Here is a 23,837-nt window from a genome sequence, read left to right on the forward strand (position 1 = left end):
CATTTCTGTCTATATGTAGAGATTTTTACGCAGGGATTTATTTGCAGGGATTACTCCCCATTACAGATGAGCATAATGAAGACTACATATGAAGACTTTTCAACTATGTATTTACTTATTTATTTATACAGGCATTGTATTTTATCTTTATTTTTAATTTTCTTCCTGCCGGAGGTCTTCCACGGAAGCTGCTCTTAATCCTAGCGTTGGGGCCAGCCTACTACCCTACCTCCCCCTTACCCCATTACATATGTGAATAAGGTTTTATTGTTGTTGTTTTTGTGCATGCACCATGTACTATTTCGTGCCGTGTAATGTATCCTAAAAGTACGTTTGTACTATGTACTATTTATTGCTACGTATGAATACTCCAACTCATGGCATGCCAATTATACCAAGAATCTCAATATGCATACAATGGGTTTTTTCTTATCAAATCATATTCTATTCATTTATCAAAACTATCGAAAAATACTAACATTAAAATATCATATACAAGTGCATTGGGCAGTTCATACCCGAAATCATCCAAATACCATTTAGTAAAATATCGTATAAAAGTGTATTTGGCAGTTCATACCCAAAATCATTTGAATACCATTTTTAAAACAATATAAAAATAAATTAAAATACAATTTAAATATTTTTCTTTTGAAATATATATATATATATAATAAGTAAAATTGAACTCACCTGGTATACTTAGCTTGCAAACCTTTATTAAGAATTCAAGTTTCACTCTCAGACTTTTTCCTTATCTTTAAGCTTGCTTTGATTTTGATCATAATCTATACGAACATAATTTTTGAAACATATACATTTCAAATCACTTGTTAATATCATACTAACATAGGTGCACATTATCATAATAATTTATACAAATTCTTTCGATACTTATTTGATACTAATTTCATCTCATATGATCAATGTCATCTTTAACATTTCATAATACAACTTCAATTCCCTCAATGTTCAATTCAATGAATAATATCACACAATCATTTCCAGCTTCACAATTTGATCATCAAAATGAATTCTTTTAGAATTTATCATAATATTTCCAATTTATTCAAAATGGTCATTTTCCATTTAACTTCATGTTCAAGAACCGACAACATAATCAAGCATTCCAATATTTCTTTCAAACTTAGCATATCAACTTTTGAACAATTTCCATTTTAAACCCACATCTCCTATCATATGTGATTTGGTCCTCAATACTTTACAAACTTCCAAATTGGTCCAAACAACATTCTTAAGCTTGTATAATCATCCATACATCATTTCTAGCCTCAGCGAAAATTTTCATTATTTTCCCTATTTTTTCTACTATGATCGAATATGAAAGGTTTCCTATTTCATGATTTTCAACTTGATACAATCATTAATTCAACCTCTAAACATCAATTTCATGCATCTACGATCATTCTCATATCAAAATCAATCCAAATTTAAATTCATACCAAAACCCTAACTTAGCCAAATTGAAATTTAACATTTTCCAAGTGTTTTCAATCATCATATAAGCATGAAAAAGATTCTACAACATCAACTAAATCAAAATTTAACCTCAAATCATGAAACCTAACATCCCCTTCATCCACCCTGTCGACAATGGTTTTCGTCCAGAGTTTTTATTTATTTGTTTATTATTATTATTATTATTTATATAGCTTTGTTATTCTTGACTCCCATGCGAAGAGAAGTCAATCTTTGTTATTCTTGACTTCCTTGTGAAGAGAAGTCAATCTTTGTTATTCCTGACTCCCTCTCGAAGAGAAGTCAATCTTTGTTATTCTTGACTTCCTCATGAAGAAAAGTCAATCTTTGCTATTCCTGACTTCCTCGTGAAGAGAAGTAAATCTTTGTTATTCCAGACTCCCTTGTGAAGAGGAGTCAATCTTTGTTATTCTTGACTTTCTCGTGAAGAGAAGTCAATCTTTGTTATTATTGACTTCCTCGTGAAGAGAAGTCAATCTTTGTCCTTCTTGACTTTCTCGCGAAGATGAGTCAATATTTTAGTGTTGTCTTTATTGACTTTCTCGCGAAGAGGAGTTAATCTTTCAGTGTTGTATCCCTTGACTTTCTCGTGAAGAGGAGTCAATATTTTAGTGTTGTCCTTCTTGACTTTCTCGCGAAGATGAGTCAATATTTTAGTGTTGTCTTTATTGACTTTCTAGCGAAGAGGAGTTAATCATTCAGTGTTGTACTCCTTAACTTTCTCGTGAAGAGGAGTCAATCTTTTAGTTTGTCCTTCTTGACTTTCTTGCGAAGAGGAGTCAATATTTCAAATTTGGTCTTCATGAAGAGCAGTGAAGCAAATCAATTCCGATTCAATCTTCCGTGAAGAGCATCGAAGTGGATCAAAATTTTTCTTAAGTAGATCAAAATTTTTCTCGAGTCTGATCTCCCCTAAAGAGTAGTGGAGTAGATTTTTCTTCATTCAGATTTGGTATTCTTGAAGAGCAGTGAAGCAAATCGATTCTGATTTAATCTTCCCTGAAGAGCAGTGAAGTTGATCAAAATTTCTCGAGTCTGATCTCCCCTAAAGAGTAGTAGAGATGATTCTTCTTCTTTCATATTTGGTCTTCCTGAAGAGCATCGAAGCAAATCAAATTCGATTCAATCTTCCCTAAAGAGCAGCGAAGTGGATCAAATTTTTTCTCGAGTCTGATCTCCCATAAAGAGTAGCGGAGCAGATTCTTCTTTTTCAGATTTGGTCTTCCTGAAGAGCGGTGAAGCAAATTGATTCTGATTCAACCTTCCCTGAATAGCATCGAAGTGGATCAAAATTTCTTGAGTCTGATCTCCCCTAACAAGTAGTGGAGCATATCTCTCATTCGGAAAACATGGAGTTGATCGGACGAAAACCCATTGTCTCTTCGTCTTTGCCCCATTCTTGTTAATGCAAGAATAGGCAAAGAGGGGCAGCTATCGATAGTGGTTTTCTTCCGGAGTTTTTATTTATTATTATTATTATTACTTATATTTATATTTATATTTATATATTTTATTTTTATTTTATTTTACAAGTCCAATTACAACAGGCTACCGAGCCCAAAATTACAACCCAGTCAGTCCAGTTAATTACAATTTAGACCTGAGCCCATAGAGACAATCCGACCCATTTCAACCGACCCGACCCGGTTAGGACATCATCCACGTGAAACACTGATCCCAAATCTTTCTCAGGAAGATTTCATGCGCCTGCCATTACTGTAGCCTCCATCAGCAATCTCCATATTGCACGACAGAACCACTGCAACACTCCAACAACAACAGGCAACAACAGACAATTAATTTATTATTTTTCACTATCATGTAATGGGGGATAAAAGGGAAGGAAAATACAGTGTAGAGAACCCGAAAATTAGGGAGGGGATATCAGTTCGCAACAGCATTGGGTTAGGGGTGTCAATTTTTTTGGGAGAAAAAACCGAAGCAAAATAACAAGGTTTTTGAGGTTTTCGATTTTCCAGTAACAATGTAGGGGGAGGGGAGAATCGCGATTCAAACCAAGCAATGTAAATCTGCCTCCCCTTTTCGGTGTAAAAAAAAGAATGCAACAACAACAATTTTCTTTTCTTTCTTTCTTTCGTTCATTCCCATATTTTTTTTCAAATACGAAACAAAACTCTACATTTTTTTATTCATTTGAATCATCAGGAAAAATAAACAAAAAAACAAAAAAGAGAAGGATGAAGAAACTACCTTCGGCCAAGGTTCATTGTTGGCGTTAGAGGAATCCAATCGAGGATCCGAACGATGAAGATGTGGAGGAGCGGATGGTGAGCAATATACTCCAAAATGGAAAAGATCCAACGGTGGTCGACGGTGGATCGGAGAAAGGAATGTCGAACGATTTCGGCTATATTCGTGGAGATTGGGGCTGATTCTCGCGAAACGAAGGCCAGATCGGAGATGATAAGGTCAAGGTGAACCTCATGGTGAAATTTGGTGGCCAACAACCATCGGAGGCGGAGACGCGGATTGCGACGCGAGGACTGGCGGCAGCCTGGACGGCGATAACTCACCAGAATTCTAGAGAAGGGTTAGACACTATCTCTCTAAAATTTCAAAAAAGAAATGAAAATTATATTAAAAAAAGAAAAAGTTGATATTTATAGAAAATTTTATGGGAAAATTGCACTTAGGACCCCCTAAATTAGGTGTATTTTTACAAAATAATCACTTAAAGGGACCATTTTTGTAATTTACCATTTTCTTATGTATGTTATATATTTTTGGTTTAATTTTTGTTTGGTCTATGTACTTTTATGCGTGTTTTGCATTTTGGTCATGTGTAGTAACTATTTAATTTTTAAAAAATATTTAGGGACTGATTTAGTGATTTTCCATTATTATTTTCTCAGCACTAACTTTTTGGTTTATTTTCTTACATGTCTTTCTACTTTATGCGTGTTTTATATTTCGGTTACGATTCCACTGTTTATTTTATTTTTTGATTTTATGCTCTAATTTGTGATTATTTTAATTTAGTCATTTTTTACTTATGGTTTATCATTGATTTTTATTTTTATTCGTTTTAGCCACTGTTTGGATTCTATTTATTATTCTATTATAATTTAGATACTATATCTTCAATTTATGCATTTTCCTTACTGATGGTTTATGATTGGCTATTATTTTTAGTTTTATTTCATTTTTGTCCCATTTCACTTGTAGTCTTATTTTTTTAGAAATTTTTTTAATTTGAGTGTCTTACTTTAATAATTTCCATTTTGGTCTTGAATGATTAAAGTTGGTGTATTTATGATTGTAGTGCTTGGATTGTGAAATATTTGCAATGGTTGCCTTTATTTATTATTGATTGTATAGTTTAATTCCTAAAGTTACTTTTTTATTATTTTGATCCATGATTTACATGTTCATTAATTTCTTGCTAGTTGCAATATTTTCAAATATTATTTTACTCGAGAAGTTTATAGAAGCACGCCTTACTTGACAAGGAGTGTGTTTCCAAGAATTATTTGAATAAAATAATACATTTTATATTCGAATGGATTCATTTTTTATATAATTAATATATGTATTTGGATAATATTATTTTGTATGGGGAATCTATGGAAATGCCCCCTTGACTTACAAGGAAGTTATTTCGAGAATTGATTGTGCAAAATAACAACCTTTATATTTTTTCTAAAAAGGGATCATAATTTAAATGTTATTCGAATTTTCCAATTTCAATATTTAGATGATGTATAATCGCTTAGGTACCGATTTCGGGCGTTGTGGGGGTGCTAATCCTTCCCCACACGTAATCGATTCTCGAACCCTTTTCAAAATGAATTTTTGGTTAAAAGCAGATCAATTTTTATCTTTAAAATTATTTTTCTTAAAATTATTTTAAAAGTTATTTTTAGGTATTTGACCTAACTAACCCAAAGGTTGATGGCGACTCCAAAATTTATTTATTTATTTTTTATTTTAAAACCCGATATTTTCTAAAATTAAGTTGGATCGCTCCCCTCCATAACCCTAAAAAGCTTAAGGACCGTTCTGACACACCCAATTCATGAACTTATAATTTGAAGCATGGAAAGCATGAACAAATGGTATTGAATATTAGAGAATTTCATGTAGATTAATATTCTATTTCATGCTTTCATAAAAAAATCCTAATAATTTGACTTGAAAAAAAAAATTCTCTTACCTTGTAGGAAACCCACGGCAATGGAGGAGAATGAAGATGAGCTCTTGAAATTTCTATTAAAAATATCTAATGTCATTTGTCATTTTAATAACCAAAGTGAATTTAAAAAATTTATTTAATGGAAAATGACAATTTTACCTTTATAATTTCATGATAATTACTATGTCACATGACAATTTTGTTCATCCTAAAGTCAAATATGAACAAATAAATTTCTATCTTCCAATTTTACCCTTGAAGATTTTTCGAAATTACAATCTTGTTATTTTAATCCAACTGTCCCGATTTAACATGGAAAAATCAACTTAAATACAATGGTCCATGTTAAATTCTACTAACTTAAGAAATGGAAATGACATTATTAACCTTATTTTATGATCCTTCAAAATATCTCAAAAATCCGATTCGATCAAATTATTCGAATATTTTTTCGAACTTTATAGCTTAATAGCCATTAATAGAAACTATGTATAAAATTCTTGGTAACACAAAAATGGCGTTCTTGGGGGTGACCTATCCATTTACATGGTCAAAATACATAACTTTTGAAATTTTCAACTTGGTCTTTAAACTTTTCCTAAGTTTACACTTTGGCCACAAAACTTTCAAAATTTACGTTTTGGTTACTAGAATTTTTTTTGGGATATTACAATCCACCTAAAATCGACCCACAATTTGAGATAAAAACTCGCATTCGACCCGACACACACAAGCTCGTATGCAATCACACACGCGCACACACACATATAATTCTTGATTTTATTTAATAAAATGTTTATTTAATTAAAATAATAATATAGATAGGAGTATTATTGCAATTACTCTAAACATATAAGGTATAATTATATTTTTTTGGGTTGTGTTGAATAATTTTCATCCTAAACCCAAATCTAACTCGACCCAAACTCGTAATCTAAATCTCAACTCAACCGAGGTCAACCCCAAAATTAATTTTTTTTAAAATATGATCTAAAAAACCATATCATATAAAAAACTGTCCAATTCAAATTTAATGTTCATCCCTACCCAGTTCATGCATAAAGCTCACATAATAGTGGAAATGTGAATGAAGGCGTGGACATGATCCACAGAAATGGATGACAGTTAAATTAACTGCTCACATCATGGAGCCCTGAGAATATCATGGGTTTGGAGGAATATCGTGCAGCTCTTTACAATGAATAATGATATCTTCACAAAGGACCTGAGAATTGTGCTTGGGGATGGAATATCGGTTGATTTTTGGAACGATTATTGGAACTCAGTTCCGTCGCTTCTGAGGATTTTCAACCTGGCTGTCAAAATATCTGGAAAAGTGGTTGAGTTCAGTGAAAGATTGAATGGAAGTTGGGCATGAAAAATTGAAGTAAGAAAATGTTATTTGATTGGGAATGAGACCTGTGGTTGGTTTTTATATCTATTTGAATAGTGTAATGAACAGTTGTGTTGGGCATGATCGGCTAAAATGGACAGGGCCGGCGAATGGTATATATTCACCTAAATATTTCTGCTTGCTAGAAAATGTTGGAGAGGCCGTTTGTGATGAAGTCTGGAAATAAGTTTGGGTTAATCTTGCTCCCCCAAAAGTCGAGCTTTTTGTATAGAAGATTCTCTCTAAAAATTACTGGTGCTTGTGGAATTAGCAAAGCGGGGAGTGGTTAGCGCTGATGCATGCGTTTACGTTCTATGCCACAAAGAACTTGAATCGGCGAATCATCATTTTTGTCACTGTGAAGTGGTCTGGGTCGTTTGGCAGCGGTGGTTTGTGAACTGAAATTTTCATTTTGTTTGCCCTTCCGATTTGAGATATTTCCTTCGCTCATGGGATGGTGTCTCGATTGCTAAGGGAGGTAAATTTTTTGGAACGGTAGCTTTTTTCGGCATTTCGTGGTCAATATGGAGGAGTAGAAATGAAGTGCTATTTAACAAGAAAAACGTTTGTGCTAATCAAATCTTTGAGTAGCCATGGCTATAACCGCGTTTTGGTGCAAGTGTAATTGGTAGGGAATCTATCTATCCTTGTATAATTTCTCCAGATGTTTATAGGATTTTGTAATCACCAATTTTATCCCAAAACAAATTAATTTAAATTGTGAGAAACCATACCTTGCCACTCACTATTGCACTGATCCCAGCCCATCTCCTGTCGATCACTATGCACCAACTCAACTACTGCTCCACACAAGCCACCACCAATTCCATTAGATCCCAACTCTCTGTCATCTCCATACCCAACTCGAAACAGAAGATTTTATCTCACTTGACATAGTTTCACTCGAAACAGAAGATTTTATCTCGCTTGAGATAGTTTCACTCGAAACAAAAGACTTTATCTTGCTTGAGATAGTTTCACTCGAAATAGAAGATTTTTATCTCGCTTGAGATAGTTTCACTCGAAACAACATATTTTTATCTCGCTTGAGATAGTTTCACTCGAAACAGAAGATTTATCTCACTTGAGATTATTTTTCTTAAAACGAACAAAGCCTCACTTGAGGGATCAACATTTTCTTTGCTCTATTCACAACACTTCAAATCGGAAACGCTCCACCAGAGAGGATGACATTTCCTGTGCTCGATTCAAAACACGTCGAATTAGCCACGCCTCATATGAGGGACCAAAATTCCCAGTAGAGAATTCATGAGAATAACTTATTCAACCTTGACTCGATTCTTGGCATTTCGAATCAGCGACGCCTCACTTGTGGGACCAACATTTCCAGTAGCGAATTCATAAAGAAAAGCTTGTTTCCGTTACTCGATTCATGACATTTCGAATCAGCGATGCCTCACTCGAGGGATGATCATTTCCAGTGGACAAATCATGATGAGAAGAACTTGGAGCTGAGAGATATCAGATGACCAAGTTGGATAAAATTGGTGCTTTATGCCTTCGCTCCATTCATGTTTCACAATAATAAGCGAAGAGGGGCAGCTGTAATCACCAATTTTATCTCAAAACAAATTAATTTAAAATGTGAGAAGCTATACCCTGCTACTCACTGTTGCACTGATCCCAGCCCATCCCCTGCCGATCATTGTGCCACCAACTCAACTACTGCTCCAAGCAAGCCACCACCAACTCCATCAGATCCCAACTCTCTTCCATCTCCATGCCCTGTAATTGTTTTGTTTTAGTTTATTGATGAAACTGGGTTATATAAAAATCCCAACAAGAAAAATGAAAGAGAGCGACCCTCCCAAAATTTGAAAGCAATAAAAAAATATTCCAAGTAGCCATATTCTTTGGGTTTCTAAACTAACATGAAACCATAGCCTTTTTTATTTCTATTTTTTCGGGTCGACATTTGAGAAAAAACGTAAAAAAATAAATTGGGAAGAAGGAGAAGAGACTCATGTTCGGTCGAAGCTTCGCCGGCGGAGGGGACCTTTGTTCGCAAATCCGAACGGTCAAGAGGAAGAGGAGCTTCGGTGAGAAACATACCTCGGAACGACGACGATCCAAAGGCGAACGAAGGAGATCCATGCTGTTGAAGTTGAGGGGCCACCGTGTCGAGACGAGAAAAACTCGAAAATTTGGTGGCCACTGGAGGCGGCGGCAGTACGACGGCCAACAGCGACTGGGCCGACGAGGGACCGACAACCAGCAGTAGCCAGATTTCTAGAGAGAGGGAAGACCCTCTCTTTAAAAAATTAAAAAAAAAATGAAATCGTAAAAAAAGAAAAATGTTTGTATTTATAGATTTTTTTGGGTAAATCACGTTTTAAGTCCCCCAAACTTTCCCACGTTTTTACAAAATAGTCACTGTCAGGGACAGTTTTCCTAATTTTCCCATTTTACATGCATGCTTTATTTTTTTGGTAAAATATCATTCCAGGTCCCCTTATGTTTGTCGTGTTTTTACATTTTGGTCATTAGAGCTTTCGTTTCTAATTTATTGCAATTTTATTACTCTGTTTTATTTTATTTTAATTTAGTCACTATTTATTTCTTATTTAACTACTAACTTTTATTTTCTTGCATTTTAGTAACTTTTATTTTATGCAAATAAGTCCTTGTACTTGTGTTTATTTTATTTTATATTTTATTTTTTACTGTTTTTATTTTTTATTAATGTTACTTTTTTTAAATTAGGTTTAATAATTGTTTTGTTTCATAGTTTAAATTTAGATTTTGTTTTAAATTAGATTAATATTAGAATAAAGCTTATAAATTAGGATCTCACATTAGTTTTAATTAGGGAGAAATTCGAGTCGAGTTTTCACAATAGATGCCCGATTGCTAGACTTTTAAAATTTATTAATAATTAATATTTTCTAAAAAAAAGCTTTAAGTTTAATAGTTTAGAAAAAATTAAGTTGTTAACTAGCCCCCCAACTTTAGATATTATTGATTTAGGCCCTTAAACTTTTAATCTTTTAGAAATCGATATTTTTAGATCTTGACCTTTTAGTCCCCGAACTTCAATTAACGTTTTAATTTTCACATAATTAATTAGGTTAAATAGAGCATCCATTTTAGATTAGATTTCAAACTAGTCTTTTAATTTAGGGGATAATTCGAGTCGACCCTTGCGTAAATGCTCGAGGGACCATCTTGGTTATTCGATTCAATAATTAATTTAATAATCAAATAGGGTTAATATTAGAGCCTACATTTAGGTTTAATCCCCTAAGTTCCTTAATTTTTATAATTTGACACTTTAAGCTAGAAAAATCCTTTATTTACCCTTAGCTTAATTAGGATAAATAAAAATTTGTTTGATTGCATATTTTTTTTAAACCTAAGGCAATGTTCACTTATTAGGGAATTAATGGTATATCTCCCGCAAGTATGCTCAGGGGGTGACTACTAGTGATTCCCGAAATAGTTCGACATCATTTTCAAAGATCACATCATGATTTTCTAAAAACGAGACAATATTCGGTTATTAGACACAATAGTTGATCTCCCGCATTTACGTTTGGGAGCGATTGCTATCGGTCTCAATAAACGAATACCTTTTAAACTTTGCATCCCTAATGATTTTCAAATTAAATAAAGATCGAACTCAAAATTTCTAATTTTAAATATAGGGTAATCAACTAGGTACAAATATTTGAGCGCTTGTGGGGGTGCTAATCCTTCCCCACGTGTCACTGACTCCCGAACTCGATTTTTGGATTTTTGCATACCCAAAAACTTGATATTTTGATAAAAATAAATTGTTTTATTAAAATCACCTAGTTTTCACGGTGTCCCAATCGCACATTAAATGATTGGTGGCGACTCCTCACATTTCTAAATTCTTTTTAAAAGAGAAAACCCCTGAGTCGGTATCGGTCTTTTCCCCGCCCGGAGGAGAAACGGTGTCGACAGCTTGGCGGCTCCGCTGGGGATGTTTTTTTTAACAACTTCATAGTCGAGCAAGGAGTTGGTTACCTTATATTTAGGATTTTGGGAAATTATGAGTTCGATCTTGTTTTAATTTACAGTATATTATGTTATTTCAAAAGAAAAAAAAAGATTTTTTCTCTGATTAATTCTTACACTTCTGTGAATATTAGGATTATTGCGTATCATAGCTCTAAACCTGAGCTCAAACTCGGTTTACCTATGTAGAGATAAATGTCACACTTTACGAGAAACATTGGGCTTCCTTGTGTGGGTCTGATAAAATATATATGGAAAGCATCATAAGTTGCCTATTCGGATATCAGTTCCGATATACGCTTTTTGTGGTGTGATCCACTAAGCCTAATTCGATTCGCAAGTCTGTAATGGGATAGAATCGGAGTCAACCTTAGTAGGTTGTAAAGATGGCTCGGGAACTCATTGTTAGAACCCATCCTCATGTAGAGAATTTAGTAAACCTACCCCGCTAGAGCCATGTGGATAGCCTAAGAGAATTAGAACGCATGAGGTTAGGACTATTAATTTTCTTAGTATGTTTTTTTCAGTCTCAACTTTGAGTCAAAGTTATTTATTGTTTCTAAAACTATATTTCTTTGACTAATCATTTCAACTGACTTGATTCTTTTTGTTTCTACTAACATTGATTTCATTTTATCTGGTCTTGTTGCATTTTTGCATGAGCATGACATATCATTCAAAGGCATTGATCCCTTAAATAATTGATCTTTTAGAAGGTGAAGGACATATGCTCGCATGAGTGAAGATCATCAATCCATATTTCACTACAGAAGTAAGTCATGATAAAGTGAGAAATAACAAGATACCGCGAGGTATACCAAATACGAAGCGCTCGAATATCAAATCAAGTTGACAACACAAAAAAGAAACAAAAAAGGGAAAAATAAGAGAAAGAGAAAAAAATGGAGAATAGAGAAAAAGAAAGCAAAAGATAGAGAAACAAATAAAGAAGAGAAAAAAGAGAAAGAAAAAGAAAAAGAAAAGAAAAAGAAATAAAACATATCAAACACTTCAAGATGAGTAACTCAAATCAATTAGGCTTTTAAAATTCGAGTCGAGTTTTCACATTAATTTTAATTAGGGAGAAATTCGAGTCGAGTTTTCGCAATAGATGCCCGATTGCTCGACTTTTAAAATTTATTAATAATAAATATTTTCTAAAAAGGCTTTAAGTTTAATAGTTTAGAAAAATTTGGTTGTTAACTAGGCCCCCAACTTTAGAAATTATTTAGGCCCTTAAACTTTTAATCTTTTAGAAATTGATATTTTTAGATATTGACCTTTTAGTCCCTAAACTTCGATTAACATTTTAATTTTGACATAATTAATTAGGTTAAATAGAGCATCCATTTTAGATTAGATTTCAAACTAGTCTTTTAATTTAGGGGATAATTCGTGTCATCCCTCGTGTAAATGCTCGAGGGACCATCTCGGTTATTCGATTCAATAATTGATTTAATAATCAAATAAGGTTAATATTAGAGCGTACATTTAGGTTTAATCCCCTAGGTTTCTTAATTTTCATAATTTGACACTTTAAGCTAAAAAAAGTCTTAATTTACCCTTAGCTTAATTAGGATGAATAAATATTTGTTTGATTGCATGTTTTTTTTTAAATCTAAGGCAATGTTCACTTACTAGGGAATTAATGGTATATCTCCCGCAAGTATGCTCAAGGGGTGACTATCGGTGATTCCCGAAATAGGTCGACTTCATTTTCAAAGAACACATCATGATTTTCTAAAAACGAGGCAATATTCTATTATTAGACACAATAGCTGATCTCTTGCATTTACACTTGGGAGCGAATGCTATCAGACTCAATAAACGAATACCCTTTTAAACTTTGTATCCGTAATGATTTTCAAATTAAATAAAGATCGAACTCAAAATTTTCAATTTTAAATATATGATAATCAACTAGGTACCAATTTTTGGGCGCTTGTGAGGTGCTAATCCTTCCATACGCGTAACTGACTCCCGAACCTGATTTTTGGGTTTTCACATACCCTAAAACTCGATACTTTGATAAAAATGAAATATTTTATTAAAATCACCCGGTTTTCACAATGTCCCAATGGCACCTTAAATGATTGGTGTCGACTCCTTACATTTCGAAATTCTTTTCAAAAGAGAAAATCCCCGAGTCGGTATTGGTCTTTTCCCCTCCCGGACGAGAAACGGTGTCGACAGATTTCATTTAGGTTAAATAATGTGGGAGGGTGTTTGTGCTTAAGTCTTGATGTGGGGTTGTGACCGGAAGTTTCTTTACTGTTTTCAGTGTTCGATTGCTTTGGTTTGATTTCTTGGTGCATTCGTGGTTCCATGGTTAGAATATATAAAGTTGTATCTCTGTACAGGTTGGATTCTGTTGGTCAAGCTACATGGTAGCTTACAGTGTGATTCTAGTAACAGGGAATATGCTAAATATTGTTGTTAAGTCTGATGTGCTATTTTGGGTAGCCTATGCCAGTGGCATTGGAGTGGCTTTGTTTTGTTTTTATATTGGTGATTGTTTGATTGGTGCTCTACCATGAATCTTTGTTTTTGTTGTCTAACTTCATTCAGGTTTTGCATCAAGATTAGTTCTACGTAGTGTGGGCTACTCATTGTATTTGGGGGTTGTGATTTAGTTACTGCCCTTAGTTGGGATGGCAATACTTTTGAATCTTGTGTGAGTGTGTCGTAACCATTTTTTCAGCGGAATAATTTTTTATTGTTTTAAAAATAGTTACGACTTTTAATTTTGGAAAATAGGTGATTTTGGATTAAATTGGATTAAATCAAAAAGAGTTGTCATCGGCCTTTGGGTTAGGTAGGTCGAATACCTAAAAACGTCTTTTAAAAACAATTTTAAGAAAAATCATTTTTTAAGATAAAAGTTAGTCTGCGTTTACCAAAGATTTGATTAAAACGGATTCGGGAGTCGGTTACACGTGGGGAAGGATTAGCACTCCCACAGCGCCCAAAATTAGTATTGTTTTGCTTACACGTTGTCGTAATGGTGAAAACCCTGAATCAAATATAAAATTAAAATATGATCCTTTTATCTAATATTGATTAACTTGCTTCAATAAAATTAATTAATAAAAAAAATTCTTTAATTTGAAAAGAAATGTCGACATTAGCATTCCTCTGTCAAGAAAGCTATTTCATCTATTTCTTATTCAAATTCAAAAATTTCATTCTCATTGATTTTTTTTATTTGAATCGAAAATAATTTAAATACCAATTTTTACATGAAATAATATAATAATAATTTTTAAGAAAATATAATAAAATATTTATAATAATAATATTTTAATTCTTAAAAATGAAATAAAATAATAGGTAAGAAAAGTTAATATTTGAAAATAATTAATATAATTTTTAATGTGAGAACAACATAATTTTAAGCAATATATAATGGGAGCTCCACTTGCAAAAGGTTTTTAAAATAAGTACAATGAAATCTGACGTCGTTTTGAATTTGATTATTGTATTCCATTATATATTTAATATTTAATGTTAACAAGGATGTTAAAACCAATTAAAATAGTATTTGCTAAAAGTTAAAATAGTAAGATATATATGTATAAATACATAAGATTTTGAAAATATAATCAACAAATAAAATGATCTATATAATAAATTAAATAATATTAAAGTTTTTTTATAATATATAAACTTATTGAATAAATACAATCGAAATATTCTATATGTTTAGAATGAAATCAAATAAATTTAAATTAATGTTATATATATATACATATTTATTAATATATATATTAACATAACTTAAATACTAATTTAAAACATGAAGATTGACAAATTAAATAATTAGGTGATTAAAACAAAAGAATAATAAATTTTAAGACCAAATTTAAATATAAAATATAAAATACAGTCAGTGACTATAATAAAATAATTAAACATATAGTGACCAATGTCAAATATTTATAAAAATACGTAACATATAAAAAATAGGATTAAAATATAAATAGTGAAATACATGTGCTCAAAATCAAAATAAAAAAAAACTTCAATTAATGTTTAAAATAGTATGTTACAAACTAAGAGGGACCTATAAGCCATTACCCCATCCACGAAATTACAGATTTACCCTTGATAAAATGACGTCGTTTTGTTCTTAATATCTATATCTATTTTAAAGAATGAAAATGCTCATTTTCTCATTTTTTCCCTTTGAGCCGTGAGAAGAGAGAGAGAAAATAAAATGCTCTGAACTCTCTCTTCTAGAGGGTTCCTTAGTCGCTGCTGCCGGTGGATTCCACGGTGGTCCACGGTGGTCGGCATGATGATATAGGGATCGAATGGTCCCAAAATTTCTCTCTTTTTACCCTCGACCCAAAACCGAACCCCTTTTATACTAAAAATAACCCTAAAACCGTAGATCTAAAGATTTACCTCTCAAATATTTGTTGAAGTATGGTGACCTTCGGTGTTCCAGTGATGTTCGTGATGCTTGGTAAGCCTCTTCTTTTGCTTCTTGTTTTTTTTTCAGTTTTCTATTCGAATCCCTTTCTCCTCGAATCTCTTTTTTTTAGTATTTTTTTCCTTCCCTCTGTCTCTGTAATTGCTCCCTCTTATAGTTGTTGTATAGTGGATTTCCAACTGAGGTCGAATGGTGGGTAAAGCATAATACCAAATTTTGAGATTTTTATTTGATTAAAAATATGTTCAGTGGATTTTGTGGTGGATTGATAATTTTTTCTTGATTTCGGTTGCTACATGACACAAGCAGTGACGATGATGACTTTGGATGCTTGTAGATTACTCGACGTTTACTGTTACGATGGTTGGAAAAGTCTGGCACTGTTGTGGTGGCATGTATAGTGGAATGAGATGAGTGGCGGTGGATATCCTTAGGGTTTCCAAAAACCCTAAAATTATTGAGTAATCTGGACTAGAGTTGAGTCACGGGTCGGGCCTGGCTTCATTAAACTGTTGGGTGTATTTGTAATTTGAACTAGGCCTTTGAATTTTTATTTGGCCTGCAAATATGAATAAAATTTTATTAATAATAAATATATATATATATATATATATATATTAAATCCCAATAAAAAATGGGTGTCTACAGCTGCCCCTCTTTGCACATTCTTGTGTTAACAAGAATAGGGCAAAGATGAAAAAGACAACCAATTTTTGTCCAATCTTCCTTCGTTATTGGATTGAACAAGTTCTTCTCAATATGAACTTCTTCTCCCTCTCTCGGATGAGTTCTTCTCATTATGAACTCCTTACTGAAAATGTTAAGTCGTCTCCTTCTGTGGTGGACTTGAAAGGAACAAGTTCTTCTCATTATGAACTTTTTCCTTTAGGGCAAGTTCTTCTCATTATGAACTCTTTTAGAAATGTCAATCCCTCAAGCGAGGTGTCACTGATTCAAAATGCTGTGAATCGAGTGATAGGTCAAACAAGCTCTTCTCATTATGAACTTCTTCTCCCTCTGTCGGATTAGTTCTTCTCATTATGAACTTCTTCATTGGAAATATTGATCCATCTCCTTCTGTGATAGAATTGAAAGGAACAAGTTCTTCTCATTATGAACTTTTTTTCCTTTAAGACGAGTTCTTCTCATTATGAACTCTTCTAGAAATGTCAATTTCTCAACCAATGTGTCACTGATTCGAAATGTCATGAATCGAGTGATAAGTCAAACAAGCTCTTCTCATTATGAACTTCTTCTCCATATGTCGGATGAGTTCTTCTCATTATGAACTCTCCATTGGAAATGTTGATCCATCTTCTTCTGTGATGGAATTGAAAAGAACAAATTCTTCTCATTATGAACTTCTCCTTCCTCGTTGGATGAGTTCTTCTCATTATTAACTCTCCATTGGAAATGTTGATTCATCTCATTCTGTGATGGATCATAATTTTATTGACTCTCTTTGAATTTCTGTCAAAACATTCAAAGCATTTCATGAATATGAATGAATGGTCATGTTCCTATTTATAAATGCCTACTGATATATGCATGATGTCGTTTTAATAGTATGAGCTCTGTGGTCCTGCATCTCTTCATTTCAAATGTGTCATCTGATCTTTCATTTGCACTCCATACTTTTCTTGGGCTATTTTATGCAAATTCTCATTTCTCTTGTTCCCATACAAATCCTTTTCTGCTTCCTTTTAAACTACACATCTTGTCAACATATCAAAGTATCAATATTTTCAATGTTCTTTTTTCTCTGCTCACGTGCATTTTCTTTGGTCATGTCTTACCATACACTCTTCGAGCATTACAGTGAGAATCTCTTATATGGAAGTATTAATTCAGAGTAATACCAAGAAGGATTTTATTTTTTAATGCCATGTCAATCTACTTATAAGAAGAATGAATAGAATTGAAAAATAAAAAACTTTAAATTCTCTGACAAGGAAATAAATTTACAAAGTTAAGGCAATCATAGAAATAGTGGAAATCTAAAAACACATATCAGATGTCCTTATGGATCACTAGCATGAGTGTTCTTGAACCAATCCACTTGATATAACTATTGAGTTGAGCTTCTATCTGGAAGACTTCAAGGTTTGCCAAAATGTCAGTAGTTGTGAAGTTTCTCTCAAAATATCAGACCTTCGAGATGATTTAGTTGCCTGATACTTAATCTCAAAATGCCTTTGAGTCGCCTTTTCAGGTTTTCAACTCAAAGTCTTCCTTTGGTTTCAAGATGTCCTTTGTGGACTTTCATCTCGAACCCTTCTTTTTCTCTTCATTTTTTCTTTCTTTTTTTTTTCTTTTTTTTTTATTTTTTATTTTTTCTCTTCAAGCATAGTACTTCTTGCAGAGTCCGAGTTTATCGGATTTCTCAATTTTTCTCCATCCATCTCTTCCAAGATCAACGCTCTACCAGAGAAGGCCTTATTGACAATATATGGACCTTCCCAATTAGGCATCCATTTCCCTCGAAAATCTTTATGAATTGGCAGGATTTTTTTTAGCACTAGATCACCCTCTCGAAATTCTCTTGGATGAACCTTCTTATCATGAGCTCTCATCATCCGTTTCTGATACATCTGACCGTGGCAAATAGCTTTTAATCTCTTTTCTTCACTGAGATTCAACTGATCAAACCGAGCCTGAACCCATTCAGCTTCATCCAACTCTACCTCTTTCAAAATTTGAAGTGATGGGATTTCTACTTCCATTGGCAAAACTGCCTCCATCCCGTAGACTAAAGAAAAAGGTGTTGACACTGTCGAAGTTCGCACTGTAGTTCGATATGCATACAAGGCGAAAGGTAATTTGTCGTGCTAATCCCTGTAAGTATCAGTGGTCTTTGTGATGATCCTTTTACTATTTTTATTTGTTGCTTACACTGCTCCATTCATCTTTGGACGGTAGGTCACTGAATTAGAATGTTTTATCTTGAATTGAGTACAAAGTTCTACCATCATTTTGTTGTTCAAATTGGTGGCATTATCTGTGATGCTTCTTTCTAGTATCCCATACCGGCAAATTATCTCTTTCTTTATGAATTTGAAAACTGTAGATCTTGTGATATTTGCATATGAAGCAGCCTCAACCCACTTGGTAAAGTAATCAATTGCCACAAATATGAAGTGATGTCCATTCGAAGCCTTTGGTGTAATTGCCCCAATGACATCCATGCCCCACATAGAAAACGGCCATGGTGCAGTCATCACGTGCAAAGGTGACGGAGATGCATGGATCTTATCCCCATAAATTTAACATTTGTGATATTTTCTTGCATAATCAACACAGTCTGAATGCATAGTGGCCCAATAGTATCCATATCTCATGATCTTCCTGGACATAGAAAGCCCATTTGCATGTGTTCCACATATCCCTTCATGCACTTCTTCAAGTATACTTCTTGCTTCTTGGGCATCCACACATCTCATCAAAACTTGATCACTACCCTTTCTGTACAGAACTTCCCCATCTAATACATATCCGACAACCATTCTCTTTATTGTCTTTTTATCGATCTCAGACACATGTAGTGGGTAAGTTTGATGCTTGATGTATTGCAAAATGTCATAATACCATGGACGACCATCTACCTCTTCTTCGATATCATAACAGTGTGTCGGGGTTTTATACATTTGCATTTTAATTGGGATCATGTCAGCTCTTCTATTTGCTTGGAACACTACAGCCAGTGTGGCCAAAGCATCTTCCATTTGATTATCTTCTCGGGGGAGATAATTGAAAGTGACATCTTCAAATTCTTTTACCAATTAAAGGATCAATCTTCGATATTCTACTAAATTTGGATCATTTATCTCCTATTCTCTCGTAATTGATACACCACTATTGAGGAGTCTCCATATACTTGGAGCACTTTGATTTTTCTTTCTATAGCTGCTCTTAATCCCATAACACAAGCCTCATACTCTGACATATTATTGGTGCAAAAGAACTCCAATCTTCTTGTAAAAGGATAATAGACATTTTTTGGGGAAATCAATATTACTCCAATTCCTTATCCTAAAGCATTAGATGCCCCATCAAAATACAGCCTCCAGGATTTATCATCTGAAATTGTTTCCTCCTTGGTTGTAATACACATCAGATCCTCGTCTGGAAAATTAAAGTTCAAGGACTCATAATCATCTTAGGCACGACTTGCAAGAAAATATGCTATGGCACTCCCTTTGATTGCTTTTTGGTTTACATATACAATGTCAAATTCTGATAACAACATCTGTCATCTAGCCAATCTACTAGTTAAAGTCAGTGATTCCATTAAATATTTCAAAGGGTCAAGCTTAGATATCAACCAAGTAGTGTGGTATAATATGTATTGCCTAAGCCTTTGAGTAGCCCATACCAAAGCACAACATAGTTTTTGAATTGACGGGTATCGGATCTCGTAATCGGTGAACTTTTTGCTTAGATAGTAGATGGCTCTCTCTTTCTTTCCAGATTTGTCATGCTGCCCCAACACTCATCCCATCGAATTCTCAAAGATCGTTAGATAAAGGATCAATGGTCTACCATGAACTGGTGACACCAGAATTGGAGTATTGGACAAATATCTCTTGATTTTCTCCAAAGCCTCTTGGCACTCGTCATTTCAAACTTCTGGGTTATTCTTTCGAAGTAATTTGAAAATTGGGTCACATTTTTCAGTTAATTATGAAATGAACCGAGATATATAATTTAACCTTCCTAGGAAATCTTGAACTTCTTTCTATGTACGAGGTGGCGGAAGATCTTGAACTTTATCCGGATCAATCTCGATTCCTCTTTGACTAACCATAAAACCCAGGAGTTTTCTTGACGTTACCCTGAAGGTGCATTTAGTTGGATTGAGTTTCAATTGATATTTTCTCAATCTTTTGAAAAGCTTCCTCAAGTTTTGAATGTGTTCTCCTTCAGTCCTGGACTTGGCAATCATGTCATCCACATATACTTCAATCTCTTTGTGCAGCATGTCGTGGAAAAGAGTCACCATAACTCTTTAGTAAGTTGCCCCAGCATTTTTCAAACCAAATGGCATCACTTTATAGCAAAATATGCCCTACATAGTCACAAATGTGGTTTTTTCCATGTCTTCAGTGTTTATTTTTATTTGGTTATACCCCGAGAAGCCATCCATAAAAGAAAACCACGAATGACCAGCAGTGTTATCCACTAAAGTATCTATATGAGGCAATGGGAAATTATCTTTTCGACTTACTTTATTAAGATCTCTGTAATCCACACACATGCGAACTTTCCCATTTTTATTTGCACAAGGACTATATTGGCGACCCATTCCGGATACTTTTCCTCTTTAAGAAACCTTGCATCAATTTGTTTCATAACTTCCTCTTTAATTTTTAAGAGCATTTATGGTTTCATTCTTCTGAGCTTTTGTTGAACTGGCTTACACTCAGTCTTTATCAGAAGCTTATGCACTACTATGTCTGTACTCAGTCCTGGCATATCTTGGTAAGACCACGCAAAGCTATCCTTGCATTCTCGGAGCAGATCTATCAATTCTTGCCTTATCTCAACAGAAAGTGTGCTGCCGATTTTAACTTCTCTCTTGTCATCATCAGTTCCCAAGTTTATAACCTCAGTTTCTTCCTGGTGAGGTAAGATCTGTTTGTCCTCCTTTTCTACCAGTCTTAATAGTTCGTTAGGAACATCACATTCTACCTTATCCTGACACTCGTTGATTTCTTCCAAATATATGGGCTGCTCAAAATTTATCTCAGTATTAAATTTAGAAACATTCATGCTATTGATATTGTGACACCTACAAAGAGAAAAATTGAATCGAATATATATTTGGAAGGAGACCAAAATTTATGAAATGAATATAAAGAATGAAAATGAAAATGTAAATAGTGATAGCCATTTAAGAAACAAAAGACTATCTTTTATTGAAAGCAAGTAGAGTTAACATAGCTGCCCTTATGAAAATTCCTTAATACTTGCGGGCACAAGTATAAAGATTAGTACTAGGTATTACTCTGAATTAATCTTAAAAACTACAGGGAGATCCTCTGCAGTCCAATTTTTCAACATTTCCCCTGGGAAGCAATGACGAATTCCGGCCAAATATATTCCCGCTTTATCGTCCCCAGTTATCATATTAATGACCAAACCCTCCATAACTTCATTGAACAAGTCTCTTTCTTTCATCTTCTCTTCTTCATCAATTGCTCTGGCTAACTGTTGCTCTATATCATACACTCCTCCAAACTTGAAAAAGCTCTCCAGGGGAGGGAAAGACATACGCTCCCATAGAATATCCTCTCCCTTCAGTCTAGCTCTTCTTACTTCACCTCTCTTTTTCATTTCTTTCTTTCTTTGCTAAAAATCAGGCTTAAACCCCAGCCCAAAGCGATCGCTCTTCATCATGAAAAATTTGGGATATAAAGTCCCTTGCAAGCATATACCGAGACCATTTCCTATCTTGGCTCCTTTTCCAAGAGTCTCTCGCACAGCCATCTTAGTACAATCAGATAAACACGGACGAGGAATCTTGTTTCCTTCAGCAATGAAAGTAGCGTTGACAAATTCTAAGGCTCTGAATGAACACTCTAAGGCATTCCCATTTGTCTCAATATATGGGGCGTCAGTCATCACAGAAGCAATAATCTCTTCCTCAGCCCCAATACTAATCAACTGACCATCTGTCATGAATTTTAATTTTTGATGCAAAGACGAATGGACTACCCCTGCACAATGAATCCATGGCCTCCCAAGCAAGAAATTATATGAGGGGTTGATATCCATCACCACAAAATCAATATTGTAGACAGTTGGTCCAATCAATAGTGGTACCTCTATCTTTCCAAGAACATCCCGCTAGGTTCCATCAAAAGCTCTAACAATGTTTTGGTAGGCCCTTATATATGTGCTATCCACCGGTAACCTCCGTAATATGTCCATATGCATAACATTAAGTGTAGACCCATTGTCAATCAAAACACCTGGAAAGACATGACCATGACAGTGAGTTATGATATTGAGGGCTTTTACTGATCCCATTCCACCATCAGGAATTTCATCATCAGTGAAAGTTATGTAATTGTCAGCAGCTATGTGCCCTATAATTCGATCCAACTTGTTCACTGGTATATCCTCAGGCATAAATGTTTGATTGAGCACTCTTAATAGAGCATTCCGATATACTTTTAAATTCATTAACAAATCCAGAATCGAAATTCGTGCTTGTTGCTTGTGTAGCTGCTCAACTACGATATACTCACTATGTTTTAAAAATTTCAAGAATTCTTGAGCTTGTGTTTCTGTTACCGGCTCATTGATTTTTGGTGGAGGTTCATCATCAAATATCTTTTGCGGTACCACCACAGTTTTTCCTTTTACCTTCACTTTGTCTATTTCTTTTGACATCTCGGGAGAATAACACCTCCCACTTCTTGTGAAGTGCCCGAATTCACTCACTATTCCAGTCATCAAGTTGCCTCTTGGTGCTTCATCTTCAACTACCTTTATTTTCTCTAGCGAACCAGATTCTCTTATCAATGAAACATTTGTAGTGTAATTCCAAGGCACCTTGCGGGTGTCTTTAAACGGAAATGGTGAAGGAGCTGTGATTACAACTTTTGGCATTGACGACCCAGAATTCATTGTTGATGGTTTCACCGTGATGACCACTGGCTTGTTTGTTCTATGAATGAGCTCAGAATTTTTTTTGTAAATACATCTTCTCCTCTTTTTTCCTTATCCTCCTCAAAGAACTCTACCTCCTTATTATCCATCATTCTTTGTAGTAACCCTTTGAATTCAGGGCAAAGCTGAATTTCATGCCCTTCTTCTTGGTGATATTCGCAATAGTGTCCACCTTTACTGGTATTTAGCTTAGGATCTTGTCGAATCATGCCAGCCTGATAGAGTTGTTGAAATACCTAACTGAAGGGAGACTTGATTTCATGAACATCTATTTTTGCCTCCTTCCTATTCTCCTCATGAATTGCGTTTACCCCTTTACCTCCATGATTCGGTAATGGGTGTGTTGATACATCTGGTGAGTCAAACTGTAATCCTCCTGTATTAATTAAATTTTGCACTATCTTTTTGAAGGCAAAACAATTTTCAATAGAGTGACCAGCAATTCCGTCATGGTAATCACAATATGCATTTGCGTTATACCAATGAGGGTAGGGTGGTTGAAGAGGAGTCAAACGGTAGGGGTGTACCACATCTTCTTTTAACAACAAAGCGTATATCTCTGAATAGGGTACAGGTAGTGGTGTGAAGGATACATTCTCCCTTTACTTGCGAGGTCCCCTGGAATCATTTCTAGTGGTGTTCATTTCATTCCTCTCTGCCCTTGATTGGGTTATTGTGAC

General features: G+C 34.2%; 1 pseudogene; it reads right to left on the reverse strand.

The window, feature by feature from the left end:
- The window catches only part of LOC120175005, a 46,583-nt pseudogene extending 23,468 nt beyond the window's left edge, over positions 1-23,115 (reverse strand).
- Positions 23,116-23,837: the final 722 nt, after the last annotated feature.

Source organism: Hibiscus syriacus, unplaced genomic scaffold, assembly GCF_006381635.1.
Source record: "Hibiscus syriacus cultivar Baekdansim isolate YM2019G1 unplaced genomic scaffold, ASM638163v2 tig00112153_pilon, whole genome shotgun sequence".
In the NCBI taxonomy this organism is placed as follows: domain Eukaryota; kingdom Viridiplantae; phylum Streptophyta; class Magnoliopsida; order Malvales; family Malvaceae; genus Hibiscus; species Hibiscus syriacus.